The following is a 15,909-nucleotide window of genomic DNA, read 5'->3' on the forward strand; positions in this document are numbered from 1 at the left end:
CTACTTCCCAAGCAAACCTATAGGCCCTGTTATGATTTCCCCAAGCTTAAGATCCAAATATGAACACATACCATGACAAAGATACATGCCTTTAAAGCAATTTGCAGCATTAGAACAATTTCATATTATTAACAGGATTGATATTTTAGGAAGAAATCAAATTCTAAAAGAATAGAATAGGTGAAAAAAAAAAAAAAGAAGGTCCATTCCTTTAAACTATAAAGGTGAAAAGCCATAAAGGAGGAGAAATTAAAGGCAAAAAATGACTCCAGCTAAAATAAAAGAATCTTTCCACAACTGAATTATTCAGTATCATATAACACTTTGTATCATAATTAACTATAATCATTAGATTTATTTTTTTAAATTCTAGCCATTGAATTTTATTTATTTAAAAGCATGAATCTAATAATTTTTTTTTAATATACTTCTAAAATATTAATAAATTAACATGATATATTGATTTTGAGAGACTATTCATCTTTTCAAATATTATCATTAATAGAACTTAAATATTTATCTTTTTAAATATTTTAATTAATAAAAATTCAAATTAATTGGAAAGTAATAAGTAATTTTTTTCACCAACATGATTCATATTTTTCTTAAATGGTTGACTAGCAAATTTTTAGTATAATGTCTTGCATTACACAAAGATTCCTTAGTTCAAAAGAATTGTTTATTATATATATTTAATAAATTGACATCACATACCATATGACAATAGTTAATATTTGACTTAGACCAAAGATTACTATTTAATGTCTCATTGTCATTTAATATACCATTTGACATTGAATTAACATAATTATGAATTTATATGCATACAAACTTTCTGTAAAAAATTAAGAATATACTACCTATATGCATCCGCAAATATGCAAAAATAGATTAAGTTTAAATTTGAACTACATTTGAAATTTAATATGTTAAAATATAATAAAAATTATATTTTCTAAAAATTAAATTAAATGAGACCCAAAAGATAATATTAAGTAAAATTATTTAAAATTTAAATTTATAAATATTTTATATGTTTTCTTAACTTGTTTTAACTTATATGTGTTTTACATTAGTTTTATATCTAGAATTTAAATGTAAAATAAATTATCTAAAAATTTGAGTTTAGTGAAAGGAATGATTTATTTAGAACTATATATTAACAATAAATAGATGATAAATGATTTAGTTAAATTTATTGAAAATATTCATGTTTGTATTTTTTTTAGGGATCTAAGCTTTTGAATAATAAAAAATAATATTTAAATAATCATTTATTTTGTAAACCAAAAATAATAAATAAATAAAATTAACAGAGTAATAATAAGACATATATAAGATTAAAGTATTAGTGTTTAGTGTTAAAATCATATTTAGATAATAATTTTAGAAAAGCATCTATTATTTATTAAATGAGTATGATATTACACTAGAAAAGAACAGCAAAATAATAATGGATGGAGACTTTCGCTAGAGGGGTTAAATCCATCATTAAGTCAACATAGCGACGGACTTACAATCGATAATGTTGTTGGTAAAGCAAAATTTGTTAGTTTGCCACTCATATAGCGACTGATCTAGAGACGGATTTTCATCGGTAAATGGTGGTAAACTTGGCACCGGAATTGGAGAGAGTTGCAATGGCTCAGCGAGAGAAAAGCTGTGTAATAGCCAGATTTAAAAAAAATATATATATAAATAAAAATAATTATTATTATTATATAATAAATAAATAAATAAATTTTCCTTTTTCTTATCCCTACCTTCCCTCTCCTTCTTTTCCTTCCTCCTTTTCCCTCCCCTTTCTCCTTTCTCCCCGTCGACTGCCCTCTCCCTCTCACCGCCTGCGTGCTGCCCAGCTTACCGCCGCCGTCCAGCAGCGCCTCTCCCCTCCTCCTGCTGCCGCGCGCCGCCTTCCCCTTCTCCCTCCTTTTCGCGCGACACCGACGAACGACGAAAGAGGCTGCGTCGTCGATTCAGCCTCCTGCCGGCGTCCTTTCGGCAATCTGATGCCGGATTTAGACTCCTCACTCCCGAAAACCCCCGGAGCAAGTCTCCCTCCCCAGTTTCCTCCACCGGTAGCTTCAGAGGAGCTTCATTGGAGCAGCCCATTTTCGGCCCCGATCCGGTGCCTTCAGGCGAGTTTCCGGGCAAGACTCTCTTGTTTTCGGATCCCCCCAACTCGAGCTTCACGTAGGCGCTTTCGGATTTAAGTTCCGACACCATTGGTAAGACCGGCTTTTGGACCCCGGGGTTTTCCGAACTCGCGAAATATTACAATTTTGACTCAGTATAATTATATTTAAACCCTAAAAATTATGTTATAATTTAAAAAAAAAAATACTGTGGCTATTAATTATCAGTGATGGATAATTTAAAAATTAATTAGATTTAATTATTGTGATTGTGTTGTGTTGTAGAGTCAGGAAAAGTAATACAGTTTTAGTGGCTCAGCTCCCGTTAATTAATCGCAAAATATTTGAAGTGTTTTTGGTAGGTTCTGGATTCATTTTACGAGGAGTAAACATCCGTAATTAGAGGAGGCTTTGTCGAATTTTCGACAGAATTCTCGAGTCTAAAATAATTTTATGCAGTCTAATCTGGGGTCTAGGCTTAGGAAAAAATTTAAGAATGTCTATTAACTGAGCGTTTTCATGAATAGATAATTTGTCCATTCCGCTAGCTCCACTCGAGGCATAGGAGCGGACTGAGGAGCGCGACAGAACTATGAGTTCAAGTCATATAATCGTTGTACATTGGCAATGTCTAGATTTAATGCGATAATTCATAATTAGTGTTTATGTATGGTTATCATTATCGTTATTTTAAATAAATTTCATTTAATTCATAATCATCAAGAATAATATTAATATTATTGTTAGTTGATTTATCTCATTATTTATGATATTTTAAATAATGTTATTTTAATACTATTATTATCTCAACAGAACTATTTTTTGCATGCTCACTTTACCGGGATTTCTAAATCTTTATTTTCAGCATGATATTAAACAATTATGTCAGCTTATGATTATTTTATTATGATTATTATATTTATGTTATGATTGTGACAATGGGATGAGGCTATAGTAGAATATGCCACTTGATGAGTTACATCAGGACCGCGTTCACATCGATAATAATAAAAAACAGGTGACAAGGTTATGTTTGGATTTTGCCCTGGTCGAGTATAACTCTCTAGGCTGTGAAAGCTTGATTGCCGGAGAAAGGTCCCTAGTCGAGCAATGTTCTCTTGGCGCCGACTTAGTTGGGAATCAAGTGTCCAGGCTAGATGTAAGGACCCTGGTTGAGCTTCGCTTTCTGGGCGCCAGACCTATTGGAATGAGAGAGCCGAAAGACTACTAGCATTTTGGGTTAGGATTCTGCTGAGCCACTTGTCCTATAAGTCTTTAAATGTATTTTATTTCTAAAGTATGGTATGACTTGTAATTGATATATAATGGCATGATATACTGAGTTAATAAATATTATCTTATTGAGGAGACTGCAATAATTACAGAATTATTTAATTTTAACTCACTCTTGAGACTGACAGTCTCAATTTTATTTTTTAGGTGACAGTTAGAGTTCTTCGACATCCTGCATTTTGACAACCCAACTTCTTTCTTCATTGGACTTATTATATAATCTATACTTTTATATTTTTAGTTATTTTATATTTTAGACCTTCCGCATTAGTATTTTTGATTTGTTATGATTATTCTGGTCCATATTGAACGTGAGATGTTATCAAGGACCAGTTAGATTTTTGTATGGCATGTCAGACATGATTAATATTATATTGTTGTAAATTTTATTGAATTATCGATTAGTAAGGCTTACTACGAGATTTGGTGGCCTTAAGCCTATCCATTCCCTAGTGTCGGTCACGGGCCCACAGATCAGATCGTGACAAAGTTGGTATTAGAGCCTAGGTTTAGTTTCCTTCAACTTAGGTTAACTTCACTAACTACTGCGGAATTAGGAAATCGAGTCTATCCTTACGTGTTGCATTGATTCTGGTATCTGCACTATACGTTAGAGAGTCCGTTGGGTTTGATAGCTTGCTGTTTATTTTCAGCCCTTGCCATACTGAGAACTCGAGCGACTGCAACTGCAGCATCGGCCCAAGAAGGCCAAGATGAGTTTTATGCTCAGACAGCCCCTCCGGCCCCAGCCCGTGGTACCAGGAGGCGAGGTAGGCTTCGAGCAGCAGCCCAACCAAATCAGGGTGAGACTCAAGAGGCACACGGTGTTGGTGGAGTCCCAGTGGAGGCATTTATAATCGGTATGACCGGGATGCAGAGAGCCTTAGAATAGTTGTTGGTCTTCCAGTAGCAGCAGGCTGCCCAAGGTTCAGGAAGCCGCGGTAGTGGGTCCGGTATCAGGAATCCAGACGAGGTTCCAATGTCGGAGTACACTAAATTGAGACCCGTGGAATTTGATGGGACAGTTGAGGACCCTTTGGACTTCTTGCACGAGGTCGAGAAAAGGGCATTTGACTTGCACTGTTCTGACAGGAGGACCATCGAGATGGCCGGGTTTTCTTTGAAAGGGATAGCATCTCAGTGGTTTAGAGACTATATCCGCCCCTTTTGGATGGATTGTAGTGGAGACAGTTTAAAGACAGGTTTGAAGAGTATTTCATCCCTTTTAGCATGAGGCAGGAGTACATGGAGAGATTTGAAAGGCTGATTAATGGAGACTTGTCAGTTGCCGAATACGCTAGGGAGTTTATACAGCTGAGTAAGTATACGCCCTATGCTGTAAGGACCGAGGAGCAGAAGAACAGTAAGTATATTTCAGGACTCAGTCTAGAGTTTGTCTCCTTGGTTTAGTCTAGGAGGAGTAGCTTCCTAGAAGTGATTGACATGACCAGACATATGGAGATGACCCTACGAGGATTTGGCCAGGGGACTGATAATGACAGGAAAAAGAAGATCATGATTGAGGGTTAGTTCAGTGCGCTACCAGTTGTACCGTACTACGGCAGTGGAGGCTACTCTGAAGGTTCCGACCAGCAAGTCGGGCAAAGTCTACCATACCCACCGAAAAGGTAGACATAATCGGAAGGGTAGCAGAGGATTCAGACCAGGACAAGGTTTCAGTGGCAATGTGCAGAGTTCAAGCTACAACAACTCTAGTTTTGGAGCCAGCACCTGTCAGGTGTGCAGCAGGTCACATCAGGGACCGTGCCTAGCTTCCAGCGGAGCCTGTTTTAAGTGGGGTGAGATGGGTCATATGGCTCGAGCATGCCCTCGCTACTTCAGCCAGCCAGCTTTTCCTCAGGGCTCATCTGCCAGTGCGACCTGACCAGCTTTTCTTGCAGCTCTAGGATATTTTCAAGGTGGATCTCAGTTTGTCGGCCAGCAGGGCCGTGGTTTTGGAGGTAGATCTATGGGAGGCCGATATGGGGGCAGAGTTCAAAGTCAAGCTTCAGGCTCTCAGCACTTAGGCCGTTGGCAAGCTAGAGTGTTCACCCTCGCTCATCAAGATGCGAGAGCCTCAAACGTTGTGGTGTCAGGTATTATTCATGTCTACTATTCTGAAGCTAGAGTTGTATTAGACCCTAGGGCTACCCATTCTTTTGTATCACTTAGTTTTGCTTTAACTGTTAGATTTCAAGTTCTAATGTCAGTCACTATGTCGTTAAGTGATGCCTTAGAGACCAACATTGTGTTTCTATCATGTCCAGTGTCAGTTGAGGGTCGAGATTTGGATGCTAACTTAATTATGTTAGATGTAATAGATTTTGACGTGATTTTGGGAATGGATTGGTTGGCTATGCATTTTTCCATGTTGGACTACCAGGAGAAACAAGTAGCTTTTCGAATCCCTAGAGACTCAGAGTTCTATTTTAAAGGTGAGTAGATACCTACTTCATCGAATCTCGTGTTAGCTATTACAGCTAGGCGGATGCTTCGCCGTGGATGTTAGGGATATCTGGCTTTAGTCAGGGATACCTCAACAGGAACAGGTAGCGTTGAGGATGTTTAGGTGGTTTGCGAGTTTCCTGATGTATTTCCAAAAGAACTAATAGGATTGCTGCCCAATAGAGAGATAGAATTCTGCATCGACGTGGTACCAGATACAACACCTATTTTCTTGCCGCCCTACCGAATGGCACCAGCCGAGTTAAGAGAATTGATGGAGCAGTCACAGGACCTCCTAGATAAGGATTTTATTAGACCCAGTACGTTTTCATAGGGTGTTCCTCAAGTTTAGATCATCTATTATTAAGCAACTATTTTGTTTAAAGAAATGGACAAATTTAAAAGATAGTCATCTTAGAGTCGACAATGTCCTAGTAGATTAAATTTTCTTTTAGATGTCTTGTTAAATAGATCAATTTTACATTAAAAATGTCTTTCATGTGCACCACCGTATGTCCAATTCTTATATGATTACACACTGTAAAAAGTCATTTTCTTTTTCTTTCTCAAACGTGAATTTTATGCATACAAATTAATTTCTTAATTTTTTTATTTTCTAAGAAAATTATCTTTGACCAAAATATTTATACAATACCTTTAAGGTATCTATCTGTTTTATATACTAACATATCTTTTTCTCACATACTTACATACTATACACATGTGTTCTAGAGGTGAGATTTCTTTAAGTGAAATAAAAGCAACTCTGCACTTTGTAAAGTTGGTTGCCTATCAAGTTACAGCTTTTTGTGATAGCTTATTGCAGAATTTGCACTTAGAAAATTGTTCCTTTTCAAAGACTTATATTTTCAACTGTTAAGATTTCTGAAATAAAAGTTTTAAATCTTATCTCACAACAGTTAGTTTTTATTGCTTATAAATACTAACTTCACTTTACTAAATCAATAAGGAAAGAACAATATTTAAATTCGAGACTATTAAGATTGAAAAGTACTTATTACATCTCATCATCTTCTACTTCCATTCTTGCATAGTTCATATTTACTGCTATCCAAAATATATTTTTTTGTCATATATGATCTATATAGGAGTTTTGTAATTTTTATTTGGAAATAAGTATAAAAATTACCTTGTAGTTTTACCATTTGACAACTTGAAATTATGTGATTTCTTTCAAACAAAAAGAGATATGCGATTAAAAATTATGACAAAAAAGTAATTCACTGTTAAAAGGTATCGATTGATAAGGATTTAGCCATCTTCACTTCGATCAATTGTCATTATCATATTTTTCGTGTTTGATAATATGGATTTAGAGCATAATAACTCAAAATGTAATTATTTGATTGTTAAATTAATCTCATCGGATCAATGACTTTTGAAAATCGTGATTTAACAGTTAAATAATGGAATTAGAAGTTGTAAAGCTCCAAACTCATGTTATCAAACACGAGCAACTTGATAATGATGGTTGATCGGAACGAAAGTTGCTGAATCCTTATAAATTGAGACTTTTAATAATAAAATATATTTTTTGTAACCGAATATCTCTCTTTGTCTAAATAACCACATACTCCAAGTTGTGAAATGGTGAAATTATAAGGTAACTTTAATACTTATCCCTTTTGTTTTTATTAATTTCAAGGTCAAAATCTCTTGTAAGGTCTCCAAGCACATGTGTTAAAGCTTGCTATCTTTGTATGGGTGATACAACCTCCTATTGAAGTATATGAAAGATCCATTTGCACCTACTAAAGCAGGTGGGATGTCCATAAAAGCCAAATAATTTCTATGGGTCACTCGGAGTGGGCATTACTTAAAGATTGGATAAGGTGTCCACTTAACAAAATCTTATAAGGTTTGATCTCTAAACTTTAATAGAGTCAATTAGTGGAGAAACTCTTAAGGTGTGATCCTTAAAGACTAGATGTAGGTCTTAATACCAAAGCATGATAAATCATAGTATTCATTCTCTTTGACTCTTGCATTTTATTAGAAATCTAATTTACTCAACACCCTCATCAGCTATCTATTATGAAGAACATGAAAGAAACTAGTTGAAGACATCTATCTGCTTTAAAATGTGCATAAAATATTTAAGGCGTCTGCTTTCTTTCACTCGTTACATCAAAAAGTTTTCTTTAGTTGAGCTTTGATTTACAGTAGTTAAAGTCTCTATTGGAATAGTTGGCTTATTTCTACAGGTAAATATCAAAGAGATTTTCAATATAGTTAGGTATCTGCGTAGTTTGCTTGAGGCAACTAATAAAACTCTTGTGCAATCTCTCTAAGAGCTATTGAGTTGTCAAATTGCATTATCAATATAATACCAATCTTAATATTTTTAACTGGTCACATCGCTTGATTTAAATCTTGAGAGTTTTGTTTGAAATAATATAGACAACCAGCTCGAAAATTTAAGAACTCCAATTCACCCCTTATAGACATCTATTCCGTACTTTCATATTTGATTTTAAGTTTGGGCTTAAGATTTAGACTTATTTATTTTAAAAATAATTACACATATAAATAAATAAATAAACTTTTATAATCAGTTCTAGTTTCAGTTTTGCAGTTTAAGAAAATACATGATGGTTCCATATTTTGTGAAGAACTAATGAGATCCAAAACCGCATATGGTCTAGTTTGGAAAAGTCAAAAATCAATGAAATTTTTTGTTCCGAATAATGTCGGTTCAGTTTTTTTACTATGATTCATAATCTCTGAGTCCCACGCTCAACCCTAGTTACAAGTGCTATTAGTGGTTGAGATTGCTCTATTCTTCAATTCATTGATTGCTTTTCTAATTTGGAAAAAAAGAGAATAAATATATTATGTGGTTGAAGAAGAAGAATTAACGTAAGTGATAACCTAATAATTTAGGAATAATGGCCCCCTACCTTTTCTTTTGAGGTACTCAAATTAATAGTATATATATATATATATATATATATATATATATATATATATCAATTTGAATAATTTATGGTTGGCTTGTTTGTACCAAAAAAATAAAGTAGGAATAATCCATATCTAGCCCCCTACCTTTTTTTCGGATGAAGTTCTTTATCTTTAGGACATATTGTTACTGCTATAGCAATTCATTTTAAGGTTGATCTACAAGAGGTTGCGGCTATGCATTCTATCCTTTTTACATACTTCACCAAAAATATCTTTATGCAAGGTGAAGTTATTTATCCTAACTTTTCTTTGAGAGATGCTAGAAGCAGGTCGGTTTGGACCCAAGGAAAAGGTGATGACAGTGATGATGAAGAGGAGGAAGGAGAAGGAGTGCAAGATGAGGGAGGACAACCAAGTGTTGCTCAAGTGGGTGCATTAGACCATAATCAACCACACATGCTCTATTCCACCAACTACTTGATGGTCAAAATTTCTTAAGAGGCCAAATTCAGCATCTTGATGATAGACAATCAAGAACGGAAAGGGAGATAAGAAGATTGACTTATAAGTTTGATAGTTTCATGGAACATCAAGAGTTCTTTGTTGATTCTCCACCACCATCTCCCTACGGATGAGTGAGGTATGCTTTCTTACTTTATGATCTTTCATAATTCTATTCTAAATTGCTCAATGATATGGCTACATTGAGGGCAATGTAGAATTTAAGTGTGGAAGAGGTCTCATGCATAATCATGTTAGGAATTACATTTTAGATTGTTACACTTTAAAATTGCATTTTAAATTTCATATATAATGTATATTAGTTAGTTATATGGTATGTTGAGTTGTTGGTTTGGTTTAAGTAGTATTTGAAAAAAAACTGATTATTGGTTTAGTTTTAGGTTAGTAATCTACATGAGTTTTTATAAATACACAATTTTAAATGGCATTATGAAATTTTCTAACTTTGTTGACTTAGTACTACTTTAGTTTATTTTGATCTTGACTTTTTAGAGCCAATTAAAAATGGATAAATGAATTATTTTTCTTGCCTAAATTGAAAAATAAATTAAATGGAATAAATCACAATAAAATCTAAAAGAAATATATTATTAGTAGAACACATTTGAGTGAGTATGTATAGACTCTTTTAACTTGATAATTCTTTGCTATGTTTTAAGATTTGGAATGTTGATTTGGACTTAATTTTTGTACGTTAATCACTTAACTTTTGATGCAAGGTTAGTAGCCTATTCATTCAAGAAAACTATAGCCATAATACAAAAATGTTAGTGAATCAATAAAGGATGAGGAAAAAAAGAAAGAAAAGAAAAGCCTTTTATCATACATGGGTCGAGTAAGTCGTGGGTTAGGTGGTATGCTCCCTCCTAACACTCGATTCGAAAGGTTAATTGTATGATAAATGGGGTGGATCGAGTAAGTCATGGGTTAGGTGGTATGCTCCCTCCTAGCACTCGATTCGAAATATTTTACCCAAAGCGAATGAAAAAAAAATGATGAAATGAAATGTCGAATGGTCTAACTAATTAATGATGTGTGCTTCATTTTGTCCATTATTTGTTTAGGCTGCTTCCTTAATTCATGAGTTATGTGATTAATAGGCTTTTGATATTTGTTATTTGTTTCCTTTTTCATAACTTAGAATTTGAAAGTTTCATTGTCTACACTACATTACTCTTAAATTTTAATATTTATTAGTAGTTTATAATATATAAATGCAAGGCTTGAGGAGTAACGTATTTACCCATTTTTCTTTGTTTCTTAGAGTTAAGTCTTAATAACCTTTATTAGTCCTTTGTCAATAATTTGGAAAAATGGATTCTTGCTATGTATTGTGTACCTTTCTAGCACTTGTTTTGCTTGAGGGCAAGCAAAAGCTGTGTGGGGGAGTTTGATGTATCCATAATTACACTATATTTTAATAGTATTTTAATTAGTATTGGCGTTTAATTTAGTCCAATTAGTTCTACATTTGGTTAATTTTATGATATATTTGTTATATTCACATATCCCCTTGACTTTATGTCTTGAGGGTTGTTTTTAGTGTTTTTATGAAGTGTCTAGGCTTATAAATGAAGAAAAAAATGAAATTCGGAAGTTTAGAAGACAAAACAAGGCAATATCGGGCAAGTTTGGGTTGTCCTAGGCCGGGACAAGGGTGCTCCAGCTGGGAGAAAAACATTATATCCCGTGTGGAGGCTGTTGAGCCCGGGCCACGACATGTCTCCTTGAAGAGGCGGATTCGACAGTTTTGACATGGTTCGGTAAAACAGGCATAAATTCCTAGTTTTAAGTCCAAATGTGGTGATTCAAGTGGCATTGGAAAGATAAGATATAAAGCTACAATTTTCATGTCTCTAGAGCATTTCCTAATTCAGACTCTATCTATGCCTAAACTGGGTTGGAATTTGCTGCTGAATAGTTGTGACCCTCTGTGAACGTCTTTTAGTAGAATGGTTGTAGATTCTTCATTTCTTATCGAAAGAGGGTGATTCAAAAGGTTATGTCTTCTATATTCAAAGGGCTACAACTCTCTTACGACTTATTTCTCCAGAAGATGCAAGTTTCAAGACGTTATGACCCTTGGAAGTAACTACCAATGCTGGAAATTACATTTTAGAATAGTTTTGACCCTTTGTAACGAGGCATGATGCCTAATCCGAATCTCTATCTATAAATAGGCCTTGTAACTTCATTTGTAGACATCATAGATATTATCTTGGATATTCTATTTCAATATTTATCATATTTAATCAAATACTTCTTCTACTACAACCTTCCAAGTTTTAGTTTTATCTTCAAGATTATCAAGTCTAAGGAGAAGAACAAGAATTCTTCAAGTACTTCCTAAGGAGCCATTAAGTTAATTCATCATTCTATCTTCTTCACTCCTTCTTCACTCCTGGGATTGCTTGAGTGTTTTCTTGTTTCATCCGTGTGCTTAATCCACATGATTAGTGACTTGCTTTCTTTGCATTTAGTTTTTATATGTTCATTGGTTTATTTATTGATTGCATGTATAGTTTTAATAGCATTTTCATAAGTTGATTTCTCTTATGTGCTTAAATAGATTGGTATAAGTATGACATATTATTGAAATCATAGACAACATCTTTATTCATAATCTCACTATACTTAGGTATGATATATTACTGAAAGGTCTATATATGATTTATCTGCAATACCACTGTGCTTATGTTTTATCGCCTGTCTAAATTACAGCTTACGATAAGAGTACGATTTTGTAGTGGAAGAGTAAGGGATTTTGTAATACCCGGAATTTTTATATATTTAATAATGAGTTTTTATTTAACTTAATTTTAGCTTCATTTTTATTTGGTTTAATTTGAAATAATTTAATGTAAATTTTAATATTAGTCAATTAAATGAATTATTTTTCTATACCCAATTAGTTTGAAATTTTAAGAATTAATTAAATAAATTATTTGAAGAGTGGATTATATTTTTTGTTATTCTAATTTTTCCCAATGTATATGTATATGTATAAATAAAATTATATATATTGAAAAATTTTGGAAGAAATTGTAAAGGATGTTTTTATAAAAGAATTTTGGGGAAATTGGTATTTTAATTAACTAGTGGTATTAAAATTTAAGTTGGAAAATAATTAGTAAATTGGTTATTTAATTTAATTGTGTATTAGGACTAAATTGAAAATTTATTTTGGAATAAGGATTAAAAGTATAATTTTATTTTTATGGGGTTCTAATGGAAATTTGTGAGTTTGGTATTTTCGTAAATATTTATGTCGGCCAGGGGTATTTATGTAATTATATATTTTCAATAATTCTGATTTGACCCAAATTAATTAGCTAGGGGCTTAATTGAAAGGCTAAAGAAAAGTTTAGGGGTTAAATTGGAATTCTGCAAGATGAAATTGTAAGTAATTAAGAAAGTTGAGGGACCAAATTGTAATAAGGAAAAGTTCAAGGGTCAATTGTCGATATAGAAGAAAGGAAAGAAGAGAGTGTCGGGGAGAGAGAAGAAGTCGGGGGGAAGAAGAGGGAGGCTGTCGGCCCCGGCCAGCGATGGAGATGGTGGCGAAGCCGTCGGCAGTGGCGAATCGCGCGAGGAGAGGCAGCTGCATCCGAGCATCGTTCCGACCGTTTCCGGCGGCCTTTCCGATCGATCTCGGTGGCGATCGGCTCCCCTTGGAGAGAGCTTCCTTTTGGTGGTGGCGGCGTCAGTTTTGGTGGCCGGAGGAGGGAGTTCCGGCGAAATAGAGGCAGCCGAGGTTTCTAGGCATTTCCGGCGAGCTCCAGCGAGCTTTGGACGATCAGAGGGCATATCCCGACTCTCCTCAGCTCAAGCTTTGCGATGGCACCGGTTTCGTGGCGATTGGACTTCGTTTGCGAATCGACGGCCGAGATCGTTCGCAAATCTCTCCGGATGATCGGGGGTCAGATCAGAAATTCGAAGTGGAGATCGTCATCAGCGTGTCGCTTCGAGTCCGATGGTGAGTTCAGACCGTCGATCGAACTCCGGCGGCTAGAGGCGAGTCGACCGAGCGACCGAGCGTCTCGATAATTTCCTCTGGCCCGTTAATTTTGGAATTTTTTGATTTAATTTGTGTGTCTATTGAATTGTGTTATGTATTAGATGATATTTGTGAGTCAAAAATAATTGTCTGTCAGTTGCCTGCCTCGTGTTTTGTGCTGTGTAGCGGAGTTGGGAAAATAATGAAGTTTGGGGACTCGACTCCCGTTGTTTGGATTGTTGGATATTTGAAGTGCTTTTCTGGCTGGTCCTGGACCCATTTTACGGGGGGTAAATGTCCGTGTTGTAGGGGAGGTTCTGCCGAATTTTTGGTAGAATTTACCCGAGTCGGGATTCTTAGAGAGTCAGTCCTAGGAATCTAGGCCTAGGATTAATGGTTAATTGTTTCCGCATTTTGATAAATTATTTTTCTGTGATTAGATGATATGTCTGTTCGGCTCGCTCCAACCGAGGCACCGGAGCAGAGCTAGGAGGTTGCCCAATTCTATGAGTTAAAGTCACTTAATTGTTGCACTATTGCTAAGTCTGAATTTAATATGCTATTTTAGAAATTTATGCGTAATATGATGATTAGTATCGCAATATAAATAATTGCACGTTGCTTTATCCTAAATTTTTAATCTTAATTTCAATATGTGTTGAATGATTTCATTAGACAATGATATTTATTAAATGTGATGATTCCGATTTGGGAATGTGGCTTTCGTAGAACATGCCACCTGATGGGTTACATCAGGACCGCGTGCGCACCGGTAATGATCAAAGACATATGTAATAAGGTTATTATGGATTTGTTTGCCCTGATCGAGCATTGCTCTTTAGGCTGAGTTCAGTTGATTGCCGGAGTTAAGGTCCCTGATTGAGCAACGCTCTCTGGGCGCCGACTTAATTGGAATTCAAGTGTTTAGGCTGGAGGTAAGGACCCTAATAGAGCTTGCTCTCTAGGCGCCAGACCTGTTGGATTAAGAGAGCCGAAAGGCTACTAGAATTTGAGGTTAGGGTTCTACTGAGCCACTCGTCCCGTAAAAGTAAATATATATTTTTATTTATTTATTTATTCATTTTTTTTATTATGGTATATGATTATATTATAATTTGTATTTACGTTCAAGGTTTGATATACTGATTTGAATAATTAATATTTTTTGTGAAGACTGCAATAGTCTCTAGATTATTTGATTTTAACTCACTCTCGAGACTGACAGTCTCAATTTATTTTTTTCAGATGCTTGACTGTTAGTCTTCCCTCGACTCTTACTCAGTAACCCGACTTCTTCATCATCGGGTGGTGTTTGATTTGGTATGTCAAATTGTAAAAATCTTAGATTCTCCGCAGTTGTAATAGTAGAGGTATCAGTTGTAAGTTTTATGAGTTTCGGGTCTTGCCTAATTTTTTTCTGGCAGACCGAATTAATTGTAAATTTAATGGTTACGAAATTGTGGAATCAATAGTATTAATTGAGATGAGATTTGTTTAAGTCAGTGAGTGTCAGGCTTACTACGGGATTCGGTGGCCTTACGCCTACCCATTCCCTAGTGCCGGTCACGGGTCCACAGAGTGGGTCGTGACAGATTTCAGTTTTGTTGGGAATGACACTACTTCTTAAGGGGATTTCTATAGAGTTAGACACAAATCTTCATGATTTCTTAGTACATGTATAAATGCGAGAGCTAGTTTATTATCTATTGGGAAATACTGTAGAATGTCATAGAGATATACTTATATGTACCTTAGGTCGACTCTTCCAATTAATAAATTTGTAACATTTCATCTTTGTAGTCATGATATGATCATGACATGTATATCTATTTGCAGCCTTTTATTTGATTGTAGTATTTTATTTACTTGCTTTATTAGTTTAGTTTTATTTATCTTAATCTAATCATTCTATAATCTTTAGTTTTATCCATATTTGCTTAATCATCTTAATACATTTAGGAATTAGTAAGGCTATAATTCACTCTGAATTCTCTAGAGTTCGACGCCCTACTTACCTATACTTAGTCAAGTAGGACTAGGATAGAATGCACTTCTACCTACATCAAAATTGTGATCAAATCTAGGGTTTTTAATAGTTTTAAATATTTCTATAATGTATATACATGCTGGATTTTGAATATGCTAATATGAAAATATTGGGTTTTGAATCTGATAATATGTTTTCTATTGGATTTTGAATCTGATAATTGGAATAGTTATGGTAATATGTTGGATTCATTCTTTTAATTATATGATCATATTAAATTTCTAGGGTTGGATGATTGAAATATAGGATCTACCATGTGAAGTTTTATTTGCCTTATGTCAATCTTTTTTTAGTTTTTTAGGTTTGTATAATTTTTATGATTTTTGGCTTAATTTTGATTTGTTTTGTTATGAGTTTTACTTCATATTTTTTAGTTTTAATCATGATTTACCTCTTGTGCATGTTAAATTGGCTTCTAGGTAAGGGAGGATTGAAAAAATCATAAAATTGACCATAATCAAGCCTTACAGCCAATCAACTCTATGATGTCAACAATCGGCTCTGCGCTAAGTCGAATGGCCTCTGTGATGTCATCAATCGGCTATTCA

At 34.6% G+C, this 15,909-nt stretch overlaps 2 long non-coding RNA genes across 7 annotated transcripts; one reads left to right on the forward strand and one right to left on the reverse strand.

Moving 5' to 3' along the window:
• Positions 1-1,448: 1,448 nt before the first annotated feature.
• LOC125370400 lies at positions 1,449-1,890 on the reverse strand. The gene is made up of 2 exons (XR_007216321.1): positions 1,764-1,890; positions 1,449-1,660 (listed from the first exon to the last, which is right to left on the reverse strand). It is a non-coding gene; the product is annotated as an uncharacterized LOC125370400 (long non-coding RNA).
• LOC125370399 lies at positions 1,709-14,837 on the forward strand. Of its 6 annotated transcripts, none has more exons than XR_007216319.1 (4): positions 1,709-2,228; positions 4,082-5,524; positions 7,540-9,435; positions 14,560-14,837. It is a non-coding gene; the product is annotated as an uncharacterized LOC125370399 (long non-coding RNA). The 6 variants fall into 6 exon arrangements; XR_007216320.1 differs by lacking the exon at positions 14,560-14,837 and having other exon boundaries at positions 1,726-2,228; positions 7,540-7,752; positions 9,119-11,591; XR_007216317.1 differs by lacking the exon at positions 14,560-14,837 and adding an exon at positions 3,154-3,374 and having other exon boundaries at positions 2,092-2,228; positions 7,540-11,591.
• Positions 14,838-15,909: the final 1,072 nt, after the last annotated feature.

This window comes from Ricinus communis, chromosome 6 (genome assembly GCF_019578655.1).
Source record: "Ricinus communis isolate WT05 ecotype wild-type chromosome 6, ASM1957865v1, whole genome shotgun sequence".
NCBI classification, from domain to species: domain Eukaryota; kingdom Viridiplantae; phylum Streptophyta; class Magnoliopsida; order Malpighiales; family Euphorbiaceae; genus Ricinus; species Ricinus communis.